The 25,537-nt window shown below is 42.0% G+C and overlaps 1 protein-coding gene and 1 pseudogene across 2 annotated transcripts in view; one reads left to right on the top strand and one right to left on the bottom strand.

Moving 5' to 3' along the window:
* Nucleotides 1-346: 346 nt before the first annotated feature.
* On the bottom strand, nucleotides 347-12,577 carry LOC111981657 (ankyrin repeat and LEM domain-containing protein 2-like; annotated as a pseudogene).
* Nucleotides 12,578-19,176: 6,599 nt separating this feature from the next.
* Nucleotides 19,177-25,537, top strand: part of LOC111981662 (protein FAM222A) — a 30,338-nt gene continuing 23,977 nt past the window's right edge. Inside the window, exon 1 of one of the 2 annotated variants that reach the window (XM_024013043.2) lies at nucleotides 19,177-19,465. The gene's annotated coding sequence lies outside the window, so the exon portion shown is untranslated. Of the gene's footprint in view, nucleotides 19,470-25,537 lie in introns of both variants that reach the window. The other variant, XM_024013044.2, reaches the window with a different exon arrangement.

Below are 25,537 nucleotides of genomic sequence, written 5' to 3'. Positions count from 1 at the left end.
CAATATGGAACGGTTTCTCTTGGTTGATCCTGGGCTCTGCAGTCTCCCCCTGGGCCTGAATAACGTCTGGGCCTGAATACCGGCTGGGCCTGAATAACGGCAGCATCACCTGGATCCCCATCAGACCGAGTGGCAGGGTGGGACTGAGGATGGGCGACTCGGGCTTTATGCCTCCTGAAAAAGTCACCCGTACCGGACACTCCAGCACTACTGGCTGACCCCATGTAAACTGACCTTCTGCTGCCACATCATTTGAAGCAAACATTTCTCCTCTATAAGATAGTTTTGCCCACGTTAGGTATCATTCTTTTGACTAGGGTTTTGTATGGAAAAACATTTTGAATAATGTACTTTACAGTATCTTTTCATAGTAAATTGATTTATTTGATCATGCTTATTACATTTTATGAATAAACGGTTATCTGAACACAGCCATAATCATTCTTCTTGTGTATAGGTATAAATTAAAACTCTCCAAATGTATCTCTGGAATAAGGTAATAGTGAAAAACAATACAAAAGCATTATTTGAACATTTCCTGTATAAAGCATCTTGTATATACACACATTACATAGGCACTGGGAAAAGTGTACACTCCATGTGTAATCTGTAGCTATGCTATCCGCCAGAAGAGAATGCTTGCATTGAGGACATGCATGTAGGCAGGCAGCATTAGTGCTGTTGAATAGCTACCTGTTAAGGTAATAGTGTTAAGTGGAGCAGTGCCTTGCAGAGAACAGTCGAAAGAGTTGTACAAATGGAAACCAGCACAAGGGTAAAATAAGGACTGCCTGGGTTATAAAGTCAGTTGTTAGACTATGGACCTGCTGTGGTGGTGCAGGATGTTGGCCAACTTTCCCTTTTGTATGTGCAACACCACCTTCAGATCCTGGGACGTGACATCCTGTTTTCTTGTGGTTTCCCTGTGTCAGTTTGGGGAGCGGAAGAGGGTCCTGCAGAGGATGGTGTGGGTGTAACAGCTCTGAGCAGGAGTGTGGGGGGCTGCAAAAGCTGAGCCTGCTGGGAGAACAGTTTGGTGTCCCAGTCAAGCTTTTCCTCCTTGTCGGCCTTGGCCAGCTGGAAATACACAACATCAGCAAAATGAACCACCTGGAGCATCGAAGACTGTTAACACAGCATAAAGAAACGGAATGGGTATCTAACTCACCTTAGCCACTGTGAAGAGGGATAGGCCATAATGGTGTTCCTCCACTTAGTAATGCAGGGGTGTTATGTTATTCATTGCAGACAGGACCTCACTGTCCAACTTGGTGGGAGATTCCCTGCAAGAAAGATTCAAAGAACATTGGTGAACACGTCCTTGAGTTACCAAAACAAATGCAGCAGATCATTTTGACAGGTTGACTGATATAATTTACTGTTACAGTAAATATAGACTTACCCGTCCATGAACAGTTCCTGTCTTCGTTTTATAGGGGTGTCGGTTGTCAGAATTGTTTCTTTCAAGGCGTCTCCCTTCGTGGATTTGTAAGATGCGCTAGAGGATCCTGAGCCTCTACTTTCTCTTCTCCCGTCTCGCCCATCTCTGGGACTACCTGGGCACTCAGAGTCTGATCCCTCATCTGCTGTCAGATACTCCTCTGAGCTGGGGTTGGAGAGCTCCTCTACCTGCCTCTTCCCCTGGCTCCCCTCCCAGGTCCTCCAGAAACTGTCATCCCCCAGGTCCAGGCTCTCTTTCCTGGGTACAGAGGGAGCCAGACGGCCCTCAACACTTTACCTCCTCCTGGTCCTCCACTTGGACAGAGCCATCCTTTAGGCTAGATTTCTCCAAATCTGGCAGCAGTTTACACACAGGAGACTGGGAACTTTTCTCCTTTGATGGAGACCTTCTGTCATTCATGATGTTGTTGATTGGGACATGGCTCTGGTTCTGCTCCTCTGGAATGACATCAACCACATGATGAATTGTAGATTATTTTAGGGGGGGATTTCCCACTATAATTGAATGCCTTTAATAATATGATGTTATCACATACAATCCATGTTTCTAAGGTTTGCTATGGAAGTGCTTACCTTTGGAGGGGGTTGATGTTTTAAATCCAGCACCAGTCCCCTCTGTCTTCCCATATCCTTCCTATCCAGATACTCCTCTAACCTCCTCAGTCCCTCCTCTGTAGACAGGTCAAGGAAGCTATCCAGGAAGTCCCAGTACTCTGCCCAAGGATGCCCCATGTCATGTGCAATCTCCCTGACAATAGGGATCACTCAGATAATATACCAACTGTACTATGTCTGTTTCCTTTGGGACCCAAATGCTGTTTTCTTTAATCCTAATCATGGTAATTTGCCCACTGTCGTTATTATTATTCTGTTCACTCACCTCCCCACACGCTCTGCTCCCCGTTCAGGGTCAGATTTGAGAATACGGTGGAAATACTCTGCTCGAACCCTGGGTGGAATTCTCCTTAGTCTGTGGAACTCATCTGCCTGGAAGACAAACAGTTACTGGCTTGTAACGTTTAGAGACATAGAATAGTGGAGGTGCATAAAGATGGCGGCCTCCATGCACTTACCACAAAAGCCTTGTTAGCTAAGTTTGCCGTATTGTACATTACTCTTCCTTACTCTTTTTTTGTATCGAAATTGGCATTGTATACATGATCCCAATTTCAGCTGAAAGACGCCAGCAAACCAAAAAGTAGATTGTGCTGATTTATTGGAGCATTGTTGCGCACCATAGATTAAAAACTCTGTGGATAGTGCTAAAACAATGAAATCATATCTAAATTCTGACAGCCTTATGTACCTTCACCATTAGGGGTCAATTGTAATACCAATACTCCAAGTTATTGAGAATGAATATGATTTCAAATGATGGTGTTACCTTAGAAGGACTGAGTGGTCCCACAAAAACTTTCACAGTCATGACTGGCTCTATGGGACTCCTGACCACTGCAGATCCCAGCTAATTAAAATCCACCTCCAATGGGCTTGGAGACCATGGCAAGCCAATCACAGGCTGGAAGCTGTTGTTGGTATCCCTCAGCAAGGGAACATAGCACCGTTCTGTGTCAGCAAGGTTAAAAGTTAGCAATGTGTTCACAAGTTGGAATTTGCACTCACAAAAAGGTATTATAGCCAGCATTGGCAACCATCTAAACTTACCCTCCAAATATTCCTTGATTTTCTTTTTTATGACAGGGGTTTTGTTTTTCCTCTCACATATCACCTGTAAAAGCAGTAATACAACTATTTAGTCTTCTAAAGTGTGCAGTTTCTGGCATGAAATTCATGGGACAATACACCTTACTGAGCAAAAATGGAATGCTTAAGTGTTTATGTGCAAAAAAAGTGATTCTGTATTTCATAGCTTACACTAGAGGGCTTCTGGTTGTACTTGTTCTGCCGCTGTTTGTCAGTAGCAGGATGACAACACAGCACGTTGACCACGTCTGGACATCCAAACTTACAGGCAAAGTGAAGAGGAGTTTCATTGCTCTGCAGGAACATCACACACATTCAGCACATCGTATTAATACATTTACACACTTTAACTCAAATGAACAGACTACAATGTATGTGTGTATTGTGCCGACTACGGTTCATACAAGTTCTCACTGCTTTGTCAGGTGTGTTGAGGTACAGGTCAACGAGGTAGCGGATGCGTTGGTGTAACATGGCCTCCTGGTCATCAGGATACATGAGTCTCATGAAGTCTGGACTCTCCAGGGTGTCCAGGAGGAGCTGGACCATCCCTGACTGGTTCTCTTTGGCCGCCACATGCAGAACATTGTAATGGCACCCTTCCTACAAACATGAAGAGGGTGAGTTATTTGACCACGTAAGATGATGTGAAGTACCTTTCTGCTCTCATGGAGATGTTAGATGCATGAGTCATATGAACCATACATGGACGATGGTGGGGTTGTCTCCAGATCCAATGAGGTAGCGTGGGTTGGCCCAGACCAGCCTGCTGAAGGCTTCCTTGTCCCCCTTCTCCACAGCGTTCCTCAGCTTGGCTGTCAGGTCTTGGGTGCGCGGGCTACGGAAATCATTGGCCCTCTCCAGGTTCACAGGTGAAGTTCCCCCTGCGATAGGGCTGCCTGGGAGGACAACAGTGTCGTTGTATGCATGTTGATCAGTGTGGAGTGAGTAACTCATTCGAAAAACACTTTTCTTGTTAATTTACATGACACAAAAGAGGTGAATGATCCATCTAGCTCTATCTATATAGTGGTTCTGTATTAGATACAGCTATGCTATGAAGCAGACATACCTACAGTGGGGCAAAAAAGTATTTAGTCAGCCACCAATTGTGCAATTGTGCATGAATTTATTTGCAAATTATGGTAGGAAAATAAGTATTTGGTCACCTACAAACAAGCAAGATTTCTGGCTCTCACAGACCTGTAACTTCTTCTTTAAGAGGCTCCTCTGTCCTCCGCTCGTTACCTGTATTAATGGCARCTGTTTGAACTTGTTATCAGTATAAAAGACACCTGTCCACAACCTCAAACAGTCACACTCCAAACTCCACTATGGCCAATCTCTATCATGCACTATTCATAGTACAAAAAGAGGTCTTACCATCAGCTACCACTGACTCCTCCCAATGAGGACATACACCATAGTAAACAAGGGGATATTCTGGTTCATCCAATTCCTCTGTCTCTTTACCCTCCTCTGCTGATGATTTGAGTTCCAGATTGTGGTCAGTTTCTACTCTGTTCGTTGTGGGTCCATTAGACTCTGTATTGGAGGAGCTACCTCTATCAGTCACCCCTCCATCCCCTCCTTGCTTCTCCAGGAGGGCTCTGGCCAGCTTCCTCTCAAAGATGGCTCTTGTAGTGGGGGTAAGGGGGCCACACTTCAGCCCTGCCCCGATAATCTCCTGCCGTAGTTGATCTGCACTCAATGTCTGCAGCCTGCTCATGACTTCCTCCATGTTTCTGTCAGTACCTAGGATAAATAAATGTGGCATACCCAGAGAAGTCATGTTACATACTACATAAGAATATAGTCAAATGACACGCATACATCTTCGGGGAAAAAATACTACTACTATACTACACATCAGAAATTACACTTTTAAGTTGTCGTTCCTGGGCTTATAACAGTAGATAACCACGTCAAACAAAATGGTACACATCGTGTCATAGGCTACAAATAAGATGTGATTCAACCACAACATGCATGAATTGAAAAAACAATAGTCTACAACAGAACATACTTAGCTACTATACATCATTGTAGCCTACGCATGTATCTTTTTTATATGGAACAGGGTATTCAACCAGGGGTCCGCGGCTCCCTGGGGTACGTAGACAACTTTTGACTGGTACTGTACATTCCGTTGTAGACAATCCTTTTGCCAATGTATGCAGGTACAGCAGGGGGTCCTCGAAAATATAAAAAATGAATTTTATTTTTAATTTTTTTATGAATATTGGTAGTGTAAAGGACATCACGCTGCTTGCTTAGTGAGTACCACTACCTCACGATTCAGCCAATACCTGGAGTGAACTCGGACCTCTGCCTTGCTAGAACACGTGACCAGTCTCTTGAAGAGTCTTACCAGTGGTGCCACGCGACACTTCAGGCTGAGGAGTAAGTTTCACACATCCCCATGTGCTACACTAGCAACAACACAATAGACTAGAGGTCGACCGATTAATCGGAATGGCCGATTAATTAGGGCCGATTTAAAGTTTTCATAACAATCGGAAATCGGTATTTTTGGACACCGATTTGGCCCAATTTTTTTTTTACACCTTTATTTAACTAGGCAAGTCAGTTAAGAACACATTCTTATTTTCAATGAAGGCCTAGGAACGGTGGGTTAACTGCCTTGTTCAGGGGCAGAACGACAGATTTTTACCTTGTCAGCTCGGGGATTCGTTTTTGCAACCTTCCGGTTACTAGTCCAACGCTCTAACCACCTGCCTTACATTGCACTCCACGAGGAGCCTGCGTGGCAGGCTGACTACCTGTTACGCGAGGGCAGCAAGAAGCCAAGGTAAGTTGCTAGTTAGCATTAAACTTATAAAAAACAATCAATCTTCACATAATCACTAGTTAACTACACATGGTTGATGATATTACTAGTTTATCTAGCGTGTCCTGCGTTGCATATAATCGATGCGGTGCCTGTTAATTTCTCATCGAATCACAGCCTACTTTGCCAAACGGGTGATGATTTAGCACTGTCGTTGCACCAAACCTAACCATAAACATCAATGCCTTTCTTTAAAATCAATACACAGGTATATATTTTTAAACCTGCATATTTAGTTAATATTGCCTGCTAACATGAATTTCTTATAATTAGGGAAATTGTGTCACTTCTCTTGCGTTCCGTGCAAGCAGTCAGTGTATATGCAGCAGTTTGGGCCACCTGGCTCGTTGCGAACTGTGTGAAGTCCATTTATTCCTAACAAAGACCGTAATTAATTTGCCAGAATTGTACATAATTATGACATAACATTGAAGGTTGTACAATGTAACAGCAATATTTAGACTTAGGGATGCCACCCGTTAGATAAAATACGGAACGGTTCCGTATTTCACTGAAAMAATAAACGTTTTGTTTTCYAAATGATAGTTTCCGGATTCGACCATATTAATGACCAAAGGCTCGTATTTTTGTGTGTTATTATGTTATAATTAAGTCTATGATTTGATATTTGATAGAGCAGTCTGACTGAGCGATGGTAGGCAGCAGCAGGCTCGTAAGCATTCACTCAAACAGCACTTTTGTGCGTTTGCCAGCAGCTCTTCGCAATGCTTCAAGTATTGAGCTGTTTATGACTTCAAGCCTATTAACTCCCGAGATTAGGCTGGTGTAACCGATGTGAAATGGCTAGCTAGTTAGCGGGGTGCGTGCTAATAGCGTTTCAATCGGTGACGTCACTCGCTCTGAGACTTGGAGTAGTTGTTCCCCTTGCTCTGCAAGGGCCGCGGCTTTTGTGGAGCGATGGGTAACGATGCTTCGAGGGTGGCTGTTGTCGATGTGTTCCTGGGTTGAGCCCAGGTAGGGGCGAGGCGAGGGACGGAAGCTATACTGTTACACTGGCAATACTAAAGTGCCTATAAGAACATCCAATAGTCAAAGGTATATGAAATACAAATGGTATAGAGAGAAATAGTCCTATAATTCCTATAATAACTACAACCTAAAACTTCTTACCTGGGAATATTGAAGACTCATGTTAAAAGGAACCACCAGCTTTAATATAAAGCTGTTCATGTTCTGAACAAGGAAGTTTAAACGTTAGCTTTTTTACATGGCACTGTTACTTTCTTCTCCAACACTTTGTTTTTGCATTATTTAAACCAAATTGAACATGTTTCATTATTTATTTGAGGCTAAATTGATTTTATTGATGTATTATATTTAGTTAAAATTAGTGTTCATTCAGTATTGTTGTAATTGTCATTATTACAAATAAATGTTTATTTATTTATTTTAAAATCGGCCGATTAATCGGTATCGGCTTTTTTTGGTCCTCCAATAATCGGTATTGGCGTTAAAAAATCATAATCGGTTGACCTCTACAATAGACATGTTGAATTGCATACCTACAGTAGAAGAGAGGAGAATATCTTCTTTCTGTCTTAGCTAATAAGCTATGTTTGAGTTTACACTTCCTCTTCTAATTATGTGGGAAGGTCAAAATAAAGAAAAGCTTTCTACCGAAATTATAATTTTTTAAATGTTGATTAGTTATCCTTGCCATTATCATTCAGCTGCTGATAAGAAAAGAGGTTAAAAAGAAAATCTGCATTTTTGCTAATGTATGATGGGGATCCGTGGATCGCCAGTTTGCCTGAAAGGGGATCCCTGGGCAAGAAAAGGTTGAAGATCCCTGATGTGGAATGATTCCATGTGGTGAATAGGTGGAGAATATACTCTCAATATTCATGTCATCATGCCTTCCAGTTCTCTGCTGCCAATGACTGGAACGAACTACAAAAATCTCTGAAACTGGAAACACTTATCTCCCTCACAAGCTTTAAGCACCAGCTGTCAGAGCAGCTCACAGATTACTGCACCTGTACATAGCCCATCTATAATTTAGCCAAAACAACTACCTCTTCCCCTACTGTATTTATTCATTTTGCTCCTTTGCACCCCATTATTTCTATTTCTACTTTGCACATTCTTCCACTGCAAATGTACCATTCCAGTGTTTTACTTGCTATATTGTATTTACTTCACCACCATGGCCTTTTTTTGCCCTTACCTCCCCTCATTTGCTCACATTGTATATAGACTTATTTTTCTACTGTATTATTGACTGTATGTTTGTTTTACTCCATGTGTAACTCTGTGTCGTTGTATGTGTCGAACTGCTTTGCTTTATCTTGGCCAGGTCGCAATTGTAAATGAGAACTTGTTCTCAACTTGCCTACCTGGTTAAATAAAGGTGAAATAAAATAAAAAATAAGAAGGAATTCCCCTCTAACACACCCACAAATTGCAGAAAACAAACATTCTTTCCCATTGAGCCCCATTGTAAAAGAGCAAACTTCGTTGTCCAGTTTTTGTTATATAGAAATAACAGAACATGCCCGAAAAGCTGCTTTGTTGTTAAATGTATAGGTAACCTGTTCAGAAATTATGGCTATTCAGCATGGGACATAACACCCACCCTGTATTCAAGAGAATGTTGTGTCTCAAGTCTCAACCGAGTGGGAACAACAACAAAAAACTTTGCTGATGTAAAATAGGGTCTAAGCTCCAACACATGCGAACATGATTTTTTAAATTTAGTTTTTCTGTTTTTAGATAATTGACACTATAGGTTAAAAAAGTAACACATTTTACTTTTTTTTCTCTCCTGAAAATATAAAATAGTTTGAAAATGCTGTTTGTCAAATAATATCAACCGTTAGTCTTTTCCAGTGATGAAGACATGTCTCATGGTATAGTGGGGTATGCAAATTGGGTCAACTTTGAGCACCTTTATCTCTTGAATGTTTTGTCATTCAGGTCCAAAAAGTCACTTTCTGTCCACCTCTACAAGAGTATGTATGGAAGGTTTCATTCAAATGAAAATGGGTGCTTTAAATGTCTTACCTGTGATTAAATGTTTTCCCTACTTGGACACCGGGTTCCCACAACCCCCCCCCCTCACCTCCCCTCCCCTCCCCTCTCGAATAGCCTGACACCACTGGGCTCTTCTCACATGCTCTATTTCCCTATTCGAAGCTTTGCGAACCGCATGTCTAGATTTTTGATCTGGTTACATTGAACAACACAGCAGCTTTTCGGCATGTTTTGTTATTGTTGTATAAAAAAATAAAAAATAAACAACGATGTAGGCTCTTTTCCCCAATTTGTAGGCTTGGTCAAGGGGACTTCCTTGTTATCACAGGAATACAGATGTGGAGTATGACTGTATACACTGAGTATACCAAACATTAGAAACAAAGGTTACGTATGCAACCACGGTTATGTGAGCTATATGGATCACTCCAATATATTGGTATCACTCCGCGGTGGAGGGATACATCCGAGGTGATGATTTACAAGATTTACTCCGGTGTACACCTGTGTCATGGCTGGGATCCGCCCCTATATATAGACTCCATGGCCGCGACACACGTTTTCTACATCATTTTTGAGGCGCCTCTAGCACCGTAGAGGATTGGAGTGATCCATATAGCTCACATAACCTTGGTTACATACGTAACCTTCGTTATGTTTCACTATATTGGATCACTCCAATATATTGGTATACCCGTACCAGATTAGTTGGTGCTAGAGGGACCTGGCCAGCCAGCGGCGAAGACGCAGGGGCCGTCAATGTGCAAGGGGGGTCCCGGCACAGATGCTGGGCCATGTTGACTCCAATGCTTCCCACAGTTGTGTAAAGTTGTCAGGATGTCCTTTGGGTGGTGGACCATTCTTGATACACTTGGGAAACTGTAGTGTGAAAAATCCAGCAGCATTGCAGTTCTTGACACCTCTGAATGGCACACACAATCCATGTCTTAATTGTCTTAAAAATCCTTCTTTAACCTGTCTCCTCCCCTTCATCTACACTGATTGTGGATTTAAAAAGTGACATCAATAAGGGATCATTGCTTTCACCTGGTCAGTCTATCATGGAAAGAGCAGGTGTTATTAATGTTTTGTATCCTCAGTGTATATACAGTATGAAAGGACGCACAAGATAGAGGAAGTTATAGACTGTTATAAACCCATATCCATCCTGCCCTGCGTTTCTAAAATCTTCGAAAGCCATGTTAACAAACAGATCACTGACCATTTAGAATCTCACCGTACCTTCTCCACTATGCAATCTGGTTTCCGAGCTGGTCATGGGTGCACCTCAGCCACTCTCAAGGTCCTAAACGATATCATAACCGCCATCGATAAAAGACAGCACTGTGCAGCCGTCTTCATCGACCTGGCCAAGGCTTTCAACTTTGTCAATCACTGGATTCTTATCTGCAGACTCAATAGCCTTGGTTTTTCTAATGACTGTCTCACCTGGTTCACCAACTACTTCTCAGATAGAGTTCAGTGTTTCGAATCGAAGGGCCTGTTGTCCGGACCTCTGGCAGTCTCTATGGGGGTGCCACAGGGTTCAATTCTCGGGCCGACTCTTTTCTCTGTATATATCAATGATGTCGCTCTTGCTGCTGGTGATTCTCTGATCCACCTCTACGCAGACGACACCATTCTGTATACATCTGGCCCTTCTTTGAACACTGTGTTAACAAACGTCCAAACGAGCTTCAACACCATACAACACTCCTTCCGTGGCCTCCAACTTCTTTTAAATGCTAGTAAAACTAAATGCATGCTCTAAAACCCATTGCTGCCCGCACCCTCCCGCCCAACTAGCATTACTTCTCTGGGCGGTTCTGACCTAGAATATGTGGACAACTACAAATACCTAGGTGTCTGGTTAGACTGTAAACTCTCCTTCCAGACTCATATTAAGCATCTCCAATCCAAAATTAAATCTAGAATCGGCTTCCTATTTCGCAACAAAGCCTCCTTCACTCATGCCGCCAAACATACCCTCGTAAAACTGACTATCCTACCGATCCTCGACTTCGGCGTTGTCATTTACAAAATAGCCCCCAACACTCTACTCAGCAAACTGGATGTAGTCTATCACAGTGCCATCCGTTTTGTCACCAAAGCCCCATATACTATCCACCACTGCGACCTGTATGCTCTCGTTGGCTGGCCCTCACTACATATCCGTCGCCAAACCAACTGGTTCCAGGTCATCTATAAGTCTTTGCTAGGTAAAGCCCCGCCTTATCTCAGCTCACAGGTCATCATAGTAACACCCACCCGTAGCACGCGCTCCAGCAGGTATATTGCATCCAGTTCTCTGCTGCCAATGACTGGAACAAATTGCAAAAATCTCTGAAGCTGGAGTCTTCTATCTCCCGCTCTAACTTTAAGCATCAGCTGTCAGAGCAGCTTACCAATCACTGTACCTGTACACAGCCAATCTGTAAATATCACACCTGACTACCTCATCCCAATATTATTACTTACCCTCTTGCTCTTTTGCACCCCAGTATCTCTACTTACACATCATCATCTGCACATCTATCACTCCAGTATTAATGCTAAATTGTTATTCTTTTCACCTCTAGAGCCTATTTATTGCCTACCTCCCTAATCTTCTACATTTGCACACACTGTACATAGCTTTTTCTATTTTTCTTTTCTTTTGTGTTATTGACTGTACGTTTGTTTATGTGTAACTGTGTTGTTGTTTTTGTCGAACTGCTTTGCTTTATCTTGGCCAGGTCGCAGTTGTAAATGAGAACTTGTTCTCAACTGGCCTACCTGGTTAAATAAAGGTGAAATAAAAAATTAATTAAAAAGTGTCTATGTTTTCACATGTAAAAGTGATTGCTTTTAATAAATGAAAACTAGTTTGAAAATTCAAACATATATTTTATAGAAAATAGATGTTTGTTTCTGGACAATGCACCATGCTGACTTGTTGACAACATGACCAAGTGGCGCAGATTTTTGTTCGAATTGAAAAGGTCACTACCCCCTCACTGCTTGTTCCCTTTCATGTACGGGGCATAGACCCGTGCCTCGCGACTCAACATAATCGAATGCGCCCTGTGTGTGTGGCGTCATTCAATTCAATGTGCTTTGCAGCTCGATGGCATTTTCATTCACATAATCAATAAATAGTATAATATTAATTATTTACGCTACGACACATACTTAGGCCGACCCAGTTCTCACAGTAGCTGCCCCTGTGCCCCATAATCGATTGGTTTTGATAAACTTAACGTTAGTGCTGCTAGGTATACATTTCCATTGCGATTGTAGCTAACGTTAGGCTACCACAGCTAATGTTTACCTAGCTAGCCACCCTAGCTAATGTCATGTCAGTTGATGAGTCTCTTACAGTGGCTGTAAAGCCAAATTACATTACGAGCCAAACATTTCTTTAACTTAAATAAATGGACTTGTAAACGTTCTTGAATACATTTTCTAATCAGTTAAATTGATATCTTACTTCACAGACTCGTGCTTGTAGTCCTGATCTTTTTTTCCAGACTGGGCCGTCCACATTCCAGTCAACCAGCCTTGGTGTATTCGAGGTGCGTAATCTCGTAAAACTAATTGTGGAGTGGCGTATGGTTGTGAGAGGCAATGTAAACCAGCAGGTGGCAATGCCACAGACAGAAGGGGGTTAGTTATAAATATATTTGTCAATACATTATCAAAGAATCGCATCATAATTCCAAATTTGTTTGACCTTTATTTAACCAGGCAAGTCAGTTAAGAACAAATTCTTATTTACAACTGACGGCCTACACCGGCCAAATCCGGGCGACGCTGGGCCAACTGAGCGCCGGCCTATGGGACTCCCAATCACGGCTGGTTGTGATACAGTCTGGATTCGAACCAGGGTGTCTGCCTCTAGCACTGACACGCAGTGCCTTATACCATTGTGCCACAATTTGAAGCTGAAAGTGGATTCTCAAAAATACAGAAAAGAAAAAAGGCACAATGAACACAAATGTAGATGTAGTCATTTTTTAAATGTTTATATAATTTGTATAAGTCTTCTCTCAGAGATAAAGTGTATAATAATACAACTCCACCTCTCCACTACATGAGACCAGGGGGCTACCCCCCCCCCCCCCCCCCCCCATAGGTACTGTTGAGTACAGTACTCATATTGTTGAACTGTATGTGATCATCTGAGAGATGGAGCAATTTGAAGATAATGCTTTTTCCACAATTAGTCTCTTTGACATTTCTGAACCTCAGTCATAATGTCTCTGCTGACCCTGTTACAGATAGTGCTACCGGGGTCGCCTCTGACCCCTGCTGGAATTTAATTACCCCTGCACCACTCTTCCCCTTTCATCATGACAGAGCTCAGGGGAGCCAGTGGCATGGGGTGAGAGAGGAGATGCTACAGAGAAGTTCATTGGTTCACTCGCCTCTTTCCTTCCGCCTGCCAGGCACAGATGGTATTCTTTATTAGTGTCAGCGCCAGGTTCATTCCGCTCTGATGAGGACACTCTGTAGAGGGAGGGGGCCTGCCTGACATCCTCAGCAGTGAGAGACAGTCAACCAGCAGCGAAATGGCATGACTGAGATAGGATGTAGCTATATGGGAGTTGGGAAAGCACAGGGGGTCTTGGTTAAGAAGTTGAGAGTATCTTTTAGTGAATAGACCTGAGTCTAAACAGTCTGTGAACATATGTTATAGTGTTATATCCAGGTTGCATCACATCTGGCCATGTTTGGGAGTCCCATAGGGCGGCACACAATTGGCTCAGCGTCGTCCGGGTTTGGCCCGGGGTAAGCCGTCATTGTAACTGACTTGCCTAGTTAAATAAAGGTTAAATAAAAAATAAAAAAATATATAGTGTTGATCATTAAAACTAAGCAGATGTTGTTTGCTGTATTAAATAAATATGAAAACAATGCCTAACAAATATAATTTGAGCATGAACATTAACCAGAATTACTAAAATGCCATATTTGGATCCTGGTTTGGCCTATATTCATACTGGCTTTTGTAACACCAGTTTTCCAATGTGGAGAGCTAACATGGTAATGCAGTGATTAGATTATCATCATGCTTTATAGTTTTGTATTGATTAATATAAGCTCGAAGACATCTGTCTCAGCCTTTCAGGGTAAATGTAATCACGTAGATGGTTTTCAATCTATATTTCATTTTTCCTCCATTCCCTAAAAGCCTTTCACAGATTGCACAGACAGCTTCCGCATGTTGTTTCTCTTTGTTATATTTGGCAGACAAAATGTATCCATATTTGCATCCCTCGGTGTGTCCCCTTGGTCATGCTATTCTTTTTGCTAAGCGGCTCCCTGGATTTAAAATAATCTCCATCTCTCTTCTTGTTGTTTCTCTTTTAGGGGGATTAAACAACATTATAATCAAGATGATGATTTTTCACTGCTTCATCAAGAATTAATTGAAGACAAATTGTTCTGTTTATATAAAGCATTTAAGCTGTGTGTGTGTGTGTGTGTGTGTGTGTGTGTGTGTGTGTGTGTGTNTGTGTGTGTGTGTGTGTGTGTGTGTGTGTGTGTGTGTGTGTGTGTGTGTGTGTGTGTGTGTGTGTGTGTGTGTCTGTGTGTGTGTGTGTGTTAAATCTTGCTAGCTAGAGGAACATTTAACCCCTTTTGTCTGACAGAATTATAGCTCAATTTGAATTTCTCAATCTCTTTATACAGAATTTCATTTCACGCTAGAATTTCATTTTTCGTGGGAGACTAGAAAATCATATGATTTACTGTACATTAGGAAGAATAACTGTAGTTTGCCAATATAGCATGGATATATTTTACATACTATATTGTAAACATGTTGACATACAGTACTGCTGCAGAATATTTTTGAGTGAAAGGGGAGAATTAACATCCTGCAAAATTACTGTTTGAGAATGATAATCGAATCTAAATTTAAACATAACTAAACTCGTTCAGATGAGTGACTGCCCTTTGAGTTTTGCTGTTGAAATTCACTTAATGCTCTCTCTTCCTGGTTGTGGTTAATTGCTTCATCAAAGACATTCTGCTTTGGAAAGTCATTTTCTAATGAAACATCAAATAGAGGAGATACATTTAAAAAAGGAAACTGAAATTAGAGGAATATAACCACATTGTGGATTGATTCCACAAAGTGATTTTAAAACTTATCTTAAGAGCACATTTTCTATTTCTAATTAGGCTGGTCATACACTAATTCTATCATTATCATCATGCTGATGTGGGGGTCTTTTTCTGTGTCTCTCTATAGAACCATTTCAGACTTTGAGAATATATTACAATGAGGGTGTATTATTCCCTCTCTATGATTGACGAATGAAACTTGCAGTACTATCAGTAAGAACTGCAAAATATGGTTTAACACAAATTAAGTAGGCCTAAGAGAATGAGTACATTATCTTTTAGCTGAAGAAAATGTTCTGTATTACTGTAAAACATTCATATGCATAAGGAGTCCTGATAGACTAAATTCGGGGGAGCCCTTTCCAAATTATTCTGCTGTCACAAGCTCAAGGGGATGAAAGTAATTTCCCTTTGATCGATTAGCTAATTTATGAATTAATTAGTGTGTTTTGCATTGTTTAAGGCTGGCAGCAACAACAGTTACTGGGAGAACATTTCTCCATGTATTTTATATCATATAAGACAAAAGGTTGGCATGGTAACCTCATTTACCATTCAAATCCCTTATTCATATTGAAGAATGGCACTCAGGGGTATTGTCAAGACATAATTCAATATTCTTCATAAAAGCTGCTGTACATTCAAATGGTTATTATATGACACTATGCATGGTGAGTGTCCAATTTTGTTTTAAAGAATACAGATGTCTAATTTACTTTAGAGCACAATTAAAGTTCAGATTTTAAGTTTGTATTTTTTATTCATAGGCTAATACGTTTATTGGTTCACACTGTTAGAAATATTCACTGAGGTGAACAGTAGGACTCTGTGTGCTACAAAGTGAACTATGATGTTGAATACATGGATAAAATGACAGGGCTGTTTTAAGGCTAATTGAACAACTGCAAATGAAACGATGCTGTGGTCACGGGGTGTTTCTGCATGTCTGAGTAAATAGGAAATGAGGTCACAGATGCAGGATGGCGGGGTATTTTTTTATTTAATTGATTTAACTAGGCAAGTCAGTTACGAACAAATTCTTATTTACAACGACGGCCTACCCCGGCCAAACCCTAACAACACTGGGCCAATTGTGCGCCGCCCTATGGGACTCCCAATCACGGCCGGTTGTGATACAGCCTGGAATCGAACCAGGGCCTGTAGTGACGCCTCTAGCACTGAGATGCAGTGCCTTAGACCGCTGTAGGGGGTAGAAAGCTTAAGGGCAGAGATGGGTGATGCTGTTTTACCCTGCAAGCCAGTGGAAGTGGCCATCCCCTCAGAGCAGAGCACACTATCAGCTGCACCCGCAGGAGCATTAGCCTGGACACACACACACACATTCCCATACAGTACCAGTCAAAAGTTTGGACACACCTACTCATTCAAGGGTTTTTCTTAATTTGTTTGACTATTTTTTACATTGTAGAATAGTGAAGACATCAAAACTATGAAATAACACACATGGAATCATGTAGTAACCAAAGAAAGTGTTAAACAAATCAAAATATATTTTAGATTTTAGATTCTTCAAAGTAGCCACCCTTTGCCTTGATGACAGTTTTGCACAGTCTTGTTATTCGCACAACCTTCCACCTCCATGCCCCCAAAAAATTCCCCAATCTGGTTCAGGAAAGGAATGTATGGGGGCAAGTATAAGGTCACGAATTGGGGATCGGCCAAAAACCATGCCTGAACCACCTCTGCATGGTGGAACCTGACATTGTCCCACACAATGACATAGGTAACCACTTCACCTTGACATGCCTGCTCAACACAATGAGATGTGCAGAGTTGTAGGATCCAAGTAATTTCATACGTCCTACCACACCATCTTCAGAAATAGCTGCGCACATGGATTTGTTTCCCCCACGTTGTTCGTCTGCCTCCCTCTCTGATGTCCACCTCTTTGATGGGGCCCATGCCCACCTCTGACCTCTTTGATGGGGCCCATGCCCACCTCTGACCTCTTTGATGGGGCCCATGCCCACCTCTGACCTCTTTGATGGGGCCCATGCCCACCTCTGACCTCTTTGATGGGGCCCATGCCCACCTCTCCGACAGGCCCCTTGTCCACTAACTCTGATTTCTTTCTCTCTTATCCTGCTGGGGAGATTGAAAGAAATTGTAAGTGTTCACACACACACTTTTATATGGTGACCAGTTGTGGTTACCACTCACTATGTGAAATCAATTAGCAATAACGAGTAGTCATTATGTATGGTTATCATGTATCATACATGTCATTTAGATGTTTATACTTTACAAACACATTTTATTTCTGTAGTTCTCAAAATCCATTTATAGTAGACAAACCAGTTTGAAATCTATAGGTTTACCAAACGGTTATGTGATTAACCATTAAGTTCGATTAAGTGATGGTCAAATGTATTTAAACAAATGAGAAGAGAATCAGCATTGCATTGTGAAAGGCAATTACTTTATATGAAAGGTATTTCTAGATGAAACACTGATTAGGTTTGGTGAAAAAGTTACTTTGTGATGTTATGTGTTGTACTTAGTCAATTGAAAATGTGATTAAAGTTTTGAAAAAGCAGCCTATTTGATTATCTGTTTTGTGAAATTTTACCACATACTTGTGAAAATAGTACCAAAGCGATAGAAAATTTAAAAAACGATAAAGAAAGCCAAGGGCATCCATGCAAAGCGTGCAAATGCATTTCTGGAAAAACAGTACTGTTTGCAATATATGCTGTATAGCCCTATATAGCGTGCAGAATCTAAAATGTTCATACTACAGTTACTGTAGAAGCAATTTGGTTAGTGCCAGTGGCATTTCAAAGGGAATCGCCATGACAGTTCCAGTCAATTATAATAGTTATCACACAACCTTGCAGCCTTCCACCCCTCTACCCACATACACAACATAGGCTACCAGACAAAGAATACAGAGCTCAAACTTTTGGCGAGTATGATAAAAGAAATGTATAAAAGATTGAGGCACTTCGGGCTGAACACAATGACCTTGTGAACAATCCAATCCAATCTGTTTATGATTGGCCTATTATATGGTGCATTTTCAGCTGATGCTCACTTCAGTCAAGTTCAAACACATGCACACACACATGCACCGCCGTCGCAAGCAACCACACACACACACACACACACACACACCACACACACACACACACACACACACACACACACACACACACACACACACACAACACACACACACCACAACACACACACACACACACACACACACACACACACAACACACCAACAAGGGGGGGGGGGGGGCGGTCCATGCCGTGGCACCCATCAGAAAGTAATCATTTTCTAGCAACAAGCCATAACAAGCAGCTATCAAGAGTTACCATGGAGACTGTGTTTTGAATTAAAGTAGTCTCTACTGTAAGGGCATATTGCTGATGAAATTATAATTTATGATGGAAAGGTTGTCAGATTGCACCTGACTTCAATTCCCATTCAGGTGTGGAAACTTGAAGCTAACTGTTTAGATGAAGCTCTTACTGTGCATTAAGGAATCCCATTCAACATATATTACAATACTATGTGCCTACATTAAATTACATATTTTTATCTCAGATTTATGCATTTTTTGTACTTTTACCCCTTTTTTCTCACCAATTTCGTGATATCCAATTTGTAGTTAATCTCAGACTTATTTTAAAGACATTTTGAAGTGTACTGAGCAAGGCCAGCAGCATTTATTTAGAGGATGTTTCATTTTTTGTGGTAGCCTAACACATTGGTGACCCACTCAACACGGTTCATTTCAGAAACCATGTATGTAGACTGAATTTGTGTTTGATCAAGTACTTATCGAACAACCATGAGTGAATGAACAATTTGTTCATCTCCTTTGTTGTAGACCGACAGGAGCCATGCACTACCCCTTTAAGTTTTTCCGCGAAATAATAACGTGCTCACCTAGACGCTTGCGGCGTCACCGTGGTTACCGCCTTCTGTTTCAAACGATTGGCCGAGCCGTGGGAATATTCAAATATACTCTTAATTGATTGGTCGGATGCCCGTTTTGTTCAGTCGTGAGAATTCATCTCATGCATTTCGACATATTTCAGTTCAGTCGGCTGTGGGGAGAAGAATACATGAGAGGAAAATTAGAATGAATACACCTACAAACGATTTAATTTTCAATATCAAGACATTTGCCATTTCGAATAATACTTTTTAAAAGTGGTTCTCTTCATGGATATTTTCATACCGATAATTCTCAGTCTCATCGGACTTCAGCGACGTCTCTTTGGCAAAGGAAATACGCCTTCTGAGCAGGGGAGCGAGCATCAAGCCGTGGCGAGCCAAATATAAACAAGCCTTATGATAACACTGAACGCTGTATGTAAGAAATTGTTTTTATGTACTATTCTGGTCGTCAATACATTGCTTTGCCTCATTTGCCATCATTAATAGGCTATCTCGCCATGCTATACAGTCCGTTTAGTAGGCCAAATGCATTGTTTGCGGTCATCAGCAGGTGCATTAATTTTAGTAGCCTAGGCTATGGTAGAGATTTGTAGATTTACGTAAATGCCGCCAAGTGGCTCTGAATTATGGGAATGGAGGGCAATCGGTCTCCTTTTATGAAACGTGGTACATTCATATAGCCTAGATTATTCCAGTTGAATCAAATAAGGATGGATTAATGTAATACTTTCATCAATGCCTTGTGCGCAATGAGACCAGTAGACCACACTAATATAGGTTTGGACCTAGTTCGAGAGACTGTGGGACATATGTGCGCTATAATACTAGAATATACAATCTATTGGATTGGGACTCAGGACCGAAACATTTTTAAAGCATATTCAGTTATTTAAAAATATATATATATGTTGAGTATTAGGCTAACTGTTTTCAATTCCCTCTTTGCGCGCACTTGGAACTAGTCAAAACACTGCGTGGAAGCTCCAAAAGGGTATATTATGGCATGAAGTTCCATTCAGAAGTACCCCTCTGTCTGTCTGAGGCGAGCAGAATGGTTTTGTGGCGGATGTACAGCCTGCAATAAAGGAGGACTTATGTGTCAGAATCCCAGTGGTTACAGGAAATGCTTTGAAGTATGTTATTGGCCCTTCAAAGCTGACTCCAAAGGCTTAGTTTCCACCTCTATTGTCAAAGCCGGAGGAGGGATCATTGCACCTAGAGGCAGAGTTTGGAGGTTGCACCTAGAGGCAGAGTTTGCCCATGTATATTATGCGCCTTGCTATCTGGAATCCTTGGGACGTCCCTAACCCCCAACAATTTTTTATGTCAACTTCAGTGCAGGAGTAGGAACGTCCCAAGGATACCGGATAGCATGGACTGAAATTCTACCCTGCACGCTTTCCTGGCTGTGTCAGATCATTTATTGGCTAGAGAGACGGGAAGTCACAGCTTCTTCCCATCTGTGGTTTAAGCATGGCCTATAAAAGAGGCCTATAAAACATCATGGAAATAACAACTTACTATCTAACTTTTATATCCATGACAAAACTTAATGAATATTTTATTGAAGTCGCTGTGTTCTCAGTGTAGTCTTCTGCTTGCTCTTTGTGGTTTTGTGCTGGGTTTCTGTATAAGCAATTTGTGTCATCTACTGATGTAAACAGGGTTTGTAAATACAATTTTGATTTGATAGTCTTTTGAAGCCCATCAGGCCATATACATGATGATAGTCCTGAGGACTCATTCCATTCAACTCCATGCCTCAGTAACTGAAAGGCCTCTGTCTGGATGAATATTATAACATGAAGCATCTGACACAACATCAGGGAGGACCTGCTCTCACTCCTGCACACTCACATAATTTGGCATCATAATGGGATTGCCTCGGAATATATTAAAATCCTGAAATAAACATTATGGCCTTTGAGAGAATGTAATTAAACTAAATGAAAAATTCTCTGACTAACCCTCCCCCACATGCCCACTACGAAAATTGCTTTATTCATACATCTTCAGTTGACATTCAATCCGTTTGACTGGGCTCTACTTGAATAATTCTGTAAAATCTGCATTTTGAATAGCAGTGGCTAAATACAGTACATGACCAAAAGTATGTGGACACCTGCTCGTTGAACATCTCATTCCAAAATCATGTGCATTAATATGGAGTTAATATCCCTCCCTTTGCTGCTATAACAGCCTCCATTCTTCTGGGAAGGCTTTCCACTAGATGTTGGAACATTGCTGCTGGGACTTGCTTCTGTTCAGCCACGAGCATTAGTGATTAGGCCTGGTTCGCAGTCGGTGTTCCAATTCATCCCAAAGGTGTTCGATGGAGTTGAGGTCAGAGCACTGTGCAGGCCGATCTTGACAAACATTATAAAAAAATAAAAAAATTGCAACTTTATTTAACTAGGCAAGTCGGTTAAGAATAAATTCTTATTTACAATGACGGCCAAACCCAGACGACGCTGGTCCAATTGTGCGCTGGCCTATGGGACTCCCAATCACGCCCAGATGTGATACAGCCTGGATTTGAACCAGGGACTGTAGTGACGCCTCTTGCGCTAAGATGCAGTGCCTTAAACCGCTGTATGGACTTCGCTTTGTGCACAGAGGTATTGTCATGCTGAAACAGGAAAGGGCCTTCCCCAAACTGTTGCCACAAAGTTGTAAGCGCAGAAACGTCTAGAATAGTGTTTCCCAACCCTGGCCCTCGAGTACCCCCAACAGTACACATTTTTATTGTAACCATGGACAACCACACCTGAGTCAACTTGGGAACCTGAGTGGCGCAGTGGCTAAGGCATTGCATCTCAGTGCTAGAGGCGTCACTGTAGACAGTGGTTCGATCCTGGACTGTATCACAACCGGCCGTGATCGGGAGTCCCATAGGGCGGCGCACAATTGGCCCAGTGTCCAGGTTAGGGAGGGTTTGGCCAGGGTAGGCCATCATTGTAAAATAAGAATTTGTTCTTAACTGACTTGCCTGGTTAAATAAAATAATCATCAAGCCCTCAATGAGTTGATTGAGGTGTTTGTCAAGTGCTGAAACTGTGTACTGTTGGGGGTAGTCGAGGACCAGGGTTGGGAAACACTGGTCTATATGCTGTAGTGTTAAGATTTCCCTTCACTGGAGCTAAGGGGCATAGCCTGAACCATGAAAAACAGCCCCAGACCATTATTCCTCCTCCACCAAACTTTACAGTTGGCACTATGCATTGTTCTGTGAGCTTGTGTGGCCTACCACTTTGCGGCTGAGCCTTTGTTGCTCCTAGAAGTTTCCACTTCCAAATAACAGAACTTATAGTTGACCGGGGCAGCTCTAGCAGGGCAGGAATTTGACAAACTGACTTGTTGGAGAGGTGGCATCCTTTGACGGTTCCACATTGGAAGTCACTGAGCTCTTCAGTAAAACCATTCTACTGCCAATGTTTGTCTATGGAGATTGCATGGCTGTGTGCTCAGTGTTATACACCTGTCAGAAACGGGTGTGGCTGAAATAGCCAAATCCACAAATTTGAAGGGGTATCCACATACTTTTGTGTATATATTGTGCTTCTTAATTTCAGCTGTCACTCAGTGTGTAATGCTCCATGTTTTTAATATATGACGGAGCTTAAAGTCAATCCAAATAGTCCGAAATTGTTTTGGCTTTGCCTGTAATGTCTGTGTTGGTTTTGACAGACAAAATCATTCATTTTGGGGAACATTTGGGTTGGAGGATGGAAAATATGCTTAGATGTGTTTATTATACTGGAATGATATAACCCAGGCCTAGTGGGAATGTCAGACATTGACTGAGTAGCCTTGTAGCCAAACTGATATATCGACATACTCTGCTCTAATTGACATTCTAGATATTGGCTTGGCTTGTGCTTTGTCTTCACCCGAGAAACGGTTCACTAAGCTTTTTATGGCTTGGCCAGTCTGTAGTTAGTGTATCAGAGGCTAACAGATCGGGTCGAATTACAAACAGTCATCCCCCTGGGGTTTTACACAGATCTTCTCACACACCCCATCAGCACATCCATCCAGACTCTTGATCCATGATGAGAGGGGATTTGTCATCTTCTGGCCTGTTCCCCCTCTGCTCTCCATGCAGGTCTCCATCAGGGAACCCCTCATAATCAGAACACAACTACAGTGAGAGAAAAGTAGCATACAAGGAGTTTTACTATGACTTTGGCAGTGCATGGCTGGATGAACCAGGTCCCATGCCCTGGAAAGGAACATTTTAAAGGCCCGCCTCTTGGCGTCTAATAATATATATTTTTTAAATCCATGAGGCAGAAAGAGAACTTTGCAGTTTTAAGCTTAAATTATAGTGCATTTATGTTAAAAACAAAGAATTGGTGCAGTACTGTGGATATCAATATCCCGTGTGAGCCTCCCAGAACTATTTAATTAAATAAATTAATACAATTACATACTCAACTTATTCCATGGCTCCCTTGGCCAAAATGTGATTTAATATTTTGTTGTTAGTAAGCTTTAGAACATTTTTATAAAAAATATATACTGAACAACAATATAAATGTAACAATTTCAAAGATTTTACTGAGTTACAGTTCATATAAGGAAATCATTCAATTTAAATTAATTCATTAGGCCGTAATCTATGGATTTCACATGACTGGGAATACAGATATGCATCTGTTGGTCACATATACCTTAAAAAGATCAGAAAACCAGTCAGTATCTGGTGTGAACACCATTTCCCCCATGCAGCACGACACATCTCCTTCGCATAGAGTTGATCAGGCTGTTGATTGTGGCCTGTGGAATGTTGTCCCGCTCCTCTTCATTGCCTGTGCAAAGTTACTGGATATTGGCGGGAACTGGAACACGCTGTCGGTCCAGAGCATCCCAAACATGCTCAATGGGTATGCAAGCCATGGAAGAACTGGGACATTTTCAGCTTCCAGGAATTTTGTACAGATCCTTGTGACATGGGTCCATGCATTATCATGCTCAAACATGAGATGATGGCGTTGGATGAATGGCACGACAATGGGCCTCCAGTAGCTCGTCATCGATATATTGCAATTGTATTCATTGTCTGTAGCTTATGCCTGGCCATACCATAACTCCACCGCCACCGTGGGGCACTCTGTTCAAAATGTTAACGTCAGCAAACCACTCACCACGCAAGACGCCATACACGTGGCCTGCGGTTGTGAGGCCAGTTGGACATAATGGAATATTTTCTGAAACGACATTGGAGGTGGCTTATGGTAGCGAAATTAACATGACATTTTCTGGCAACAGCTCCGGTGGACATGACTGCAGTCAGCATGCTAATTGCACGCTCCCTCAACTTGAGACCTCTGTGGCATTGTGTTGTGACACAACTGCATGTTTTAGTGGCCTTTTTATAGGGGTTTTCCTAATGTTTGGTGTCTCTTGAGCTCTACTAGGTTTCAAGCCAATGAAGTGTTTGTAGATTTAGCCTGGAGTATCTTATCTAGCTACTATTATTTCACCAGGAGATTTGGAATTTATTTTGGATTGTGAAGGTGATATTCACACCCCAAATGTTTCCATCGCTGCTGAAGTTTGGAACAACCAAAACTCTTCCTAGAGCTGGCCACCCGGACAAACTGAGCAATCAGGGGAGAAGGGCCTTGGTCAGGGAGGTGACCAAGAACCCAATGGTCACTCTGACAGCACTCCAGAGTTCCTCTGTGGAGATGGGAGAATCTTCCAGAAGGACAACCATCTCTGCAGCACTCCACCAATCAGGTCTTTATGGTAGAGTGGCCAGACAGAAGTCACTCTTCAGTAAAAGGCATATGACAGCCCGCTTGGAGTTTGCCAAAAGACACAAAAAGACTGACCATGAGAAACAAGATTCTCTGGTCTGATGAACCAAGATTCAACTCTTTGGTCTGTATGCCAAGCATTCTGTCTGGGAGGAAACTTGGCACCATCTCTATGGTGAAGCATGGTGGTGGCAGCATCATGCTGTGGGGGTGGTTTTCAGCGACTGGGAGACTAGTCAGGATCAAGGGAAAGATGAATGGAGCAAAGTACAGAGAGATCCTTGATGAAAACCTGCTCCAGAGCACGCAGGACCTCCTACTGGGGTGAAGGTTCACCTTCCAACAGGACAATGACCCTAAGCACACAGCCAAGACAATGCAGGAGTGGCTTCGGGACAAGTCTCTGAATGTCCTTGAGTGGCCCAGTCAGAGCCCGGACTTGAACCTGATCAAACATCTCTGGAGAGACCTGAAAATTGCTGTGCAGCAATGCTCCCCATCCAACCTGACAGAGCTTGAGAGGATCCTCAGAGAAGAATGGGAGAAACTCCCCAAACACAGGTGTGCCAAGCTTGTAGAGTCATACCCAAGAAGACTCTTGGCTGTAATCACCGCCAAAGGTGCTTCAACAAAGTACTGAGTAAAGGATCTGAATACTTTTGTAAATGTGATATTTCTGTTTATTTTTTATAAATTAGCGATTTCGACAAACCTTTTT

The sequence above is a fragment of the Salvelinus sp. IW2-2015 genome, linkage group LG20 (assembly GCF_002910315.2).
Source record: "Salvelinus sp. IW2-2015 linkage group LG20, ASM291031v2, whole genome shotgun sequence".
In the NCBI taxonomy this organism is placed as follows: domain Eukaryota; kingdom Metazoa; phylum Chordata; class Actinopteri; order Salmoniformes; family Salmonidae; genus Salvelinus; species Salvelinus sp. IW2-2015.
Note: the sequence above shows the minus strand (reverse complement) of the source record. Positions and strands in the feature narration are given on the sequence as shown.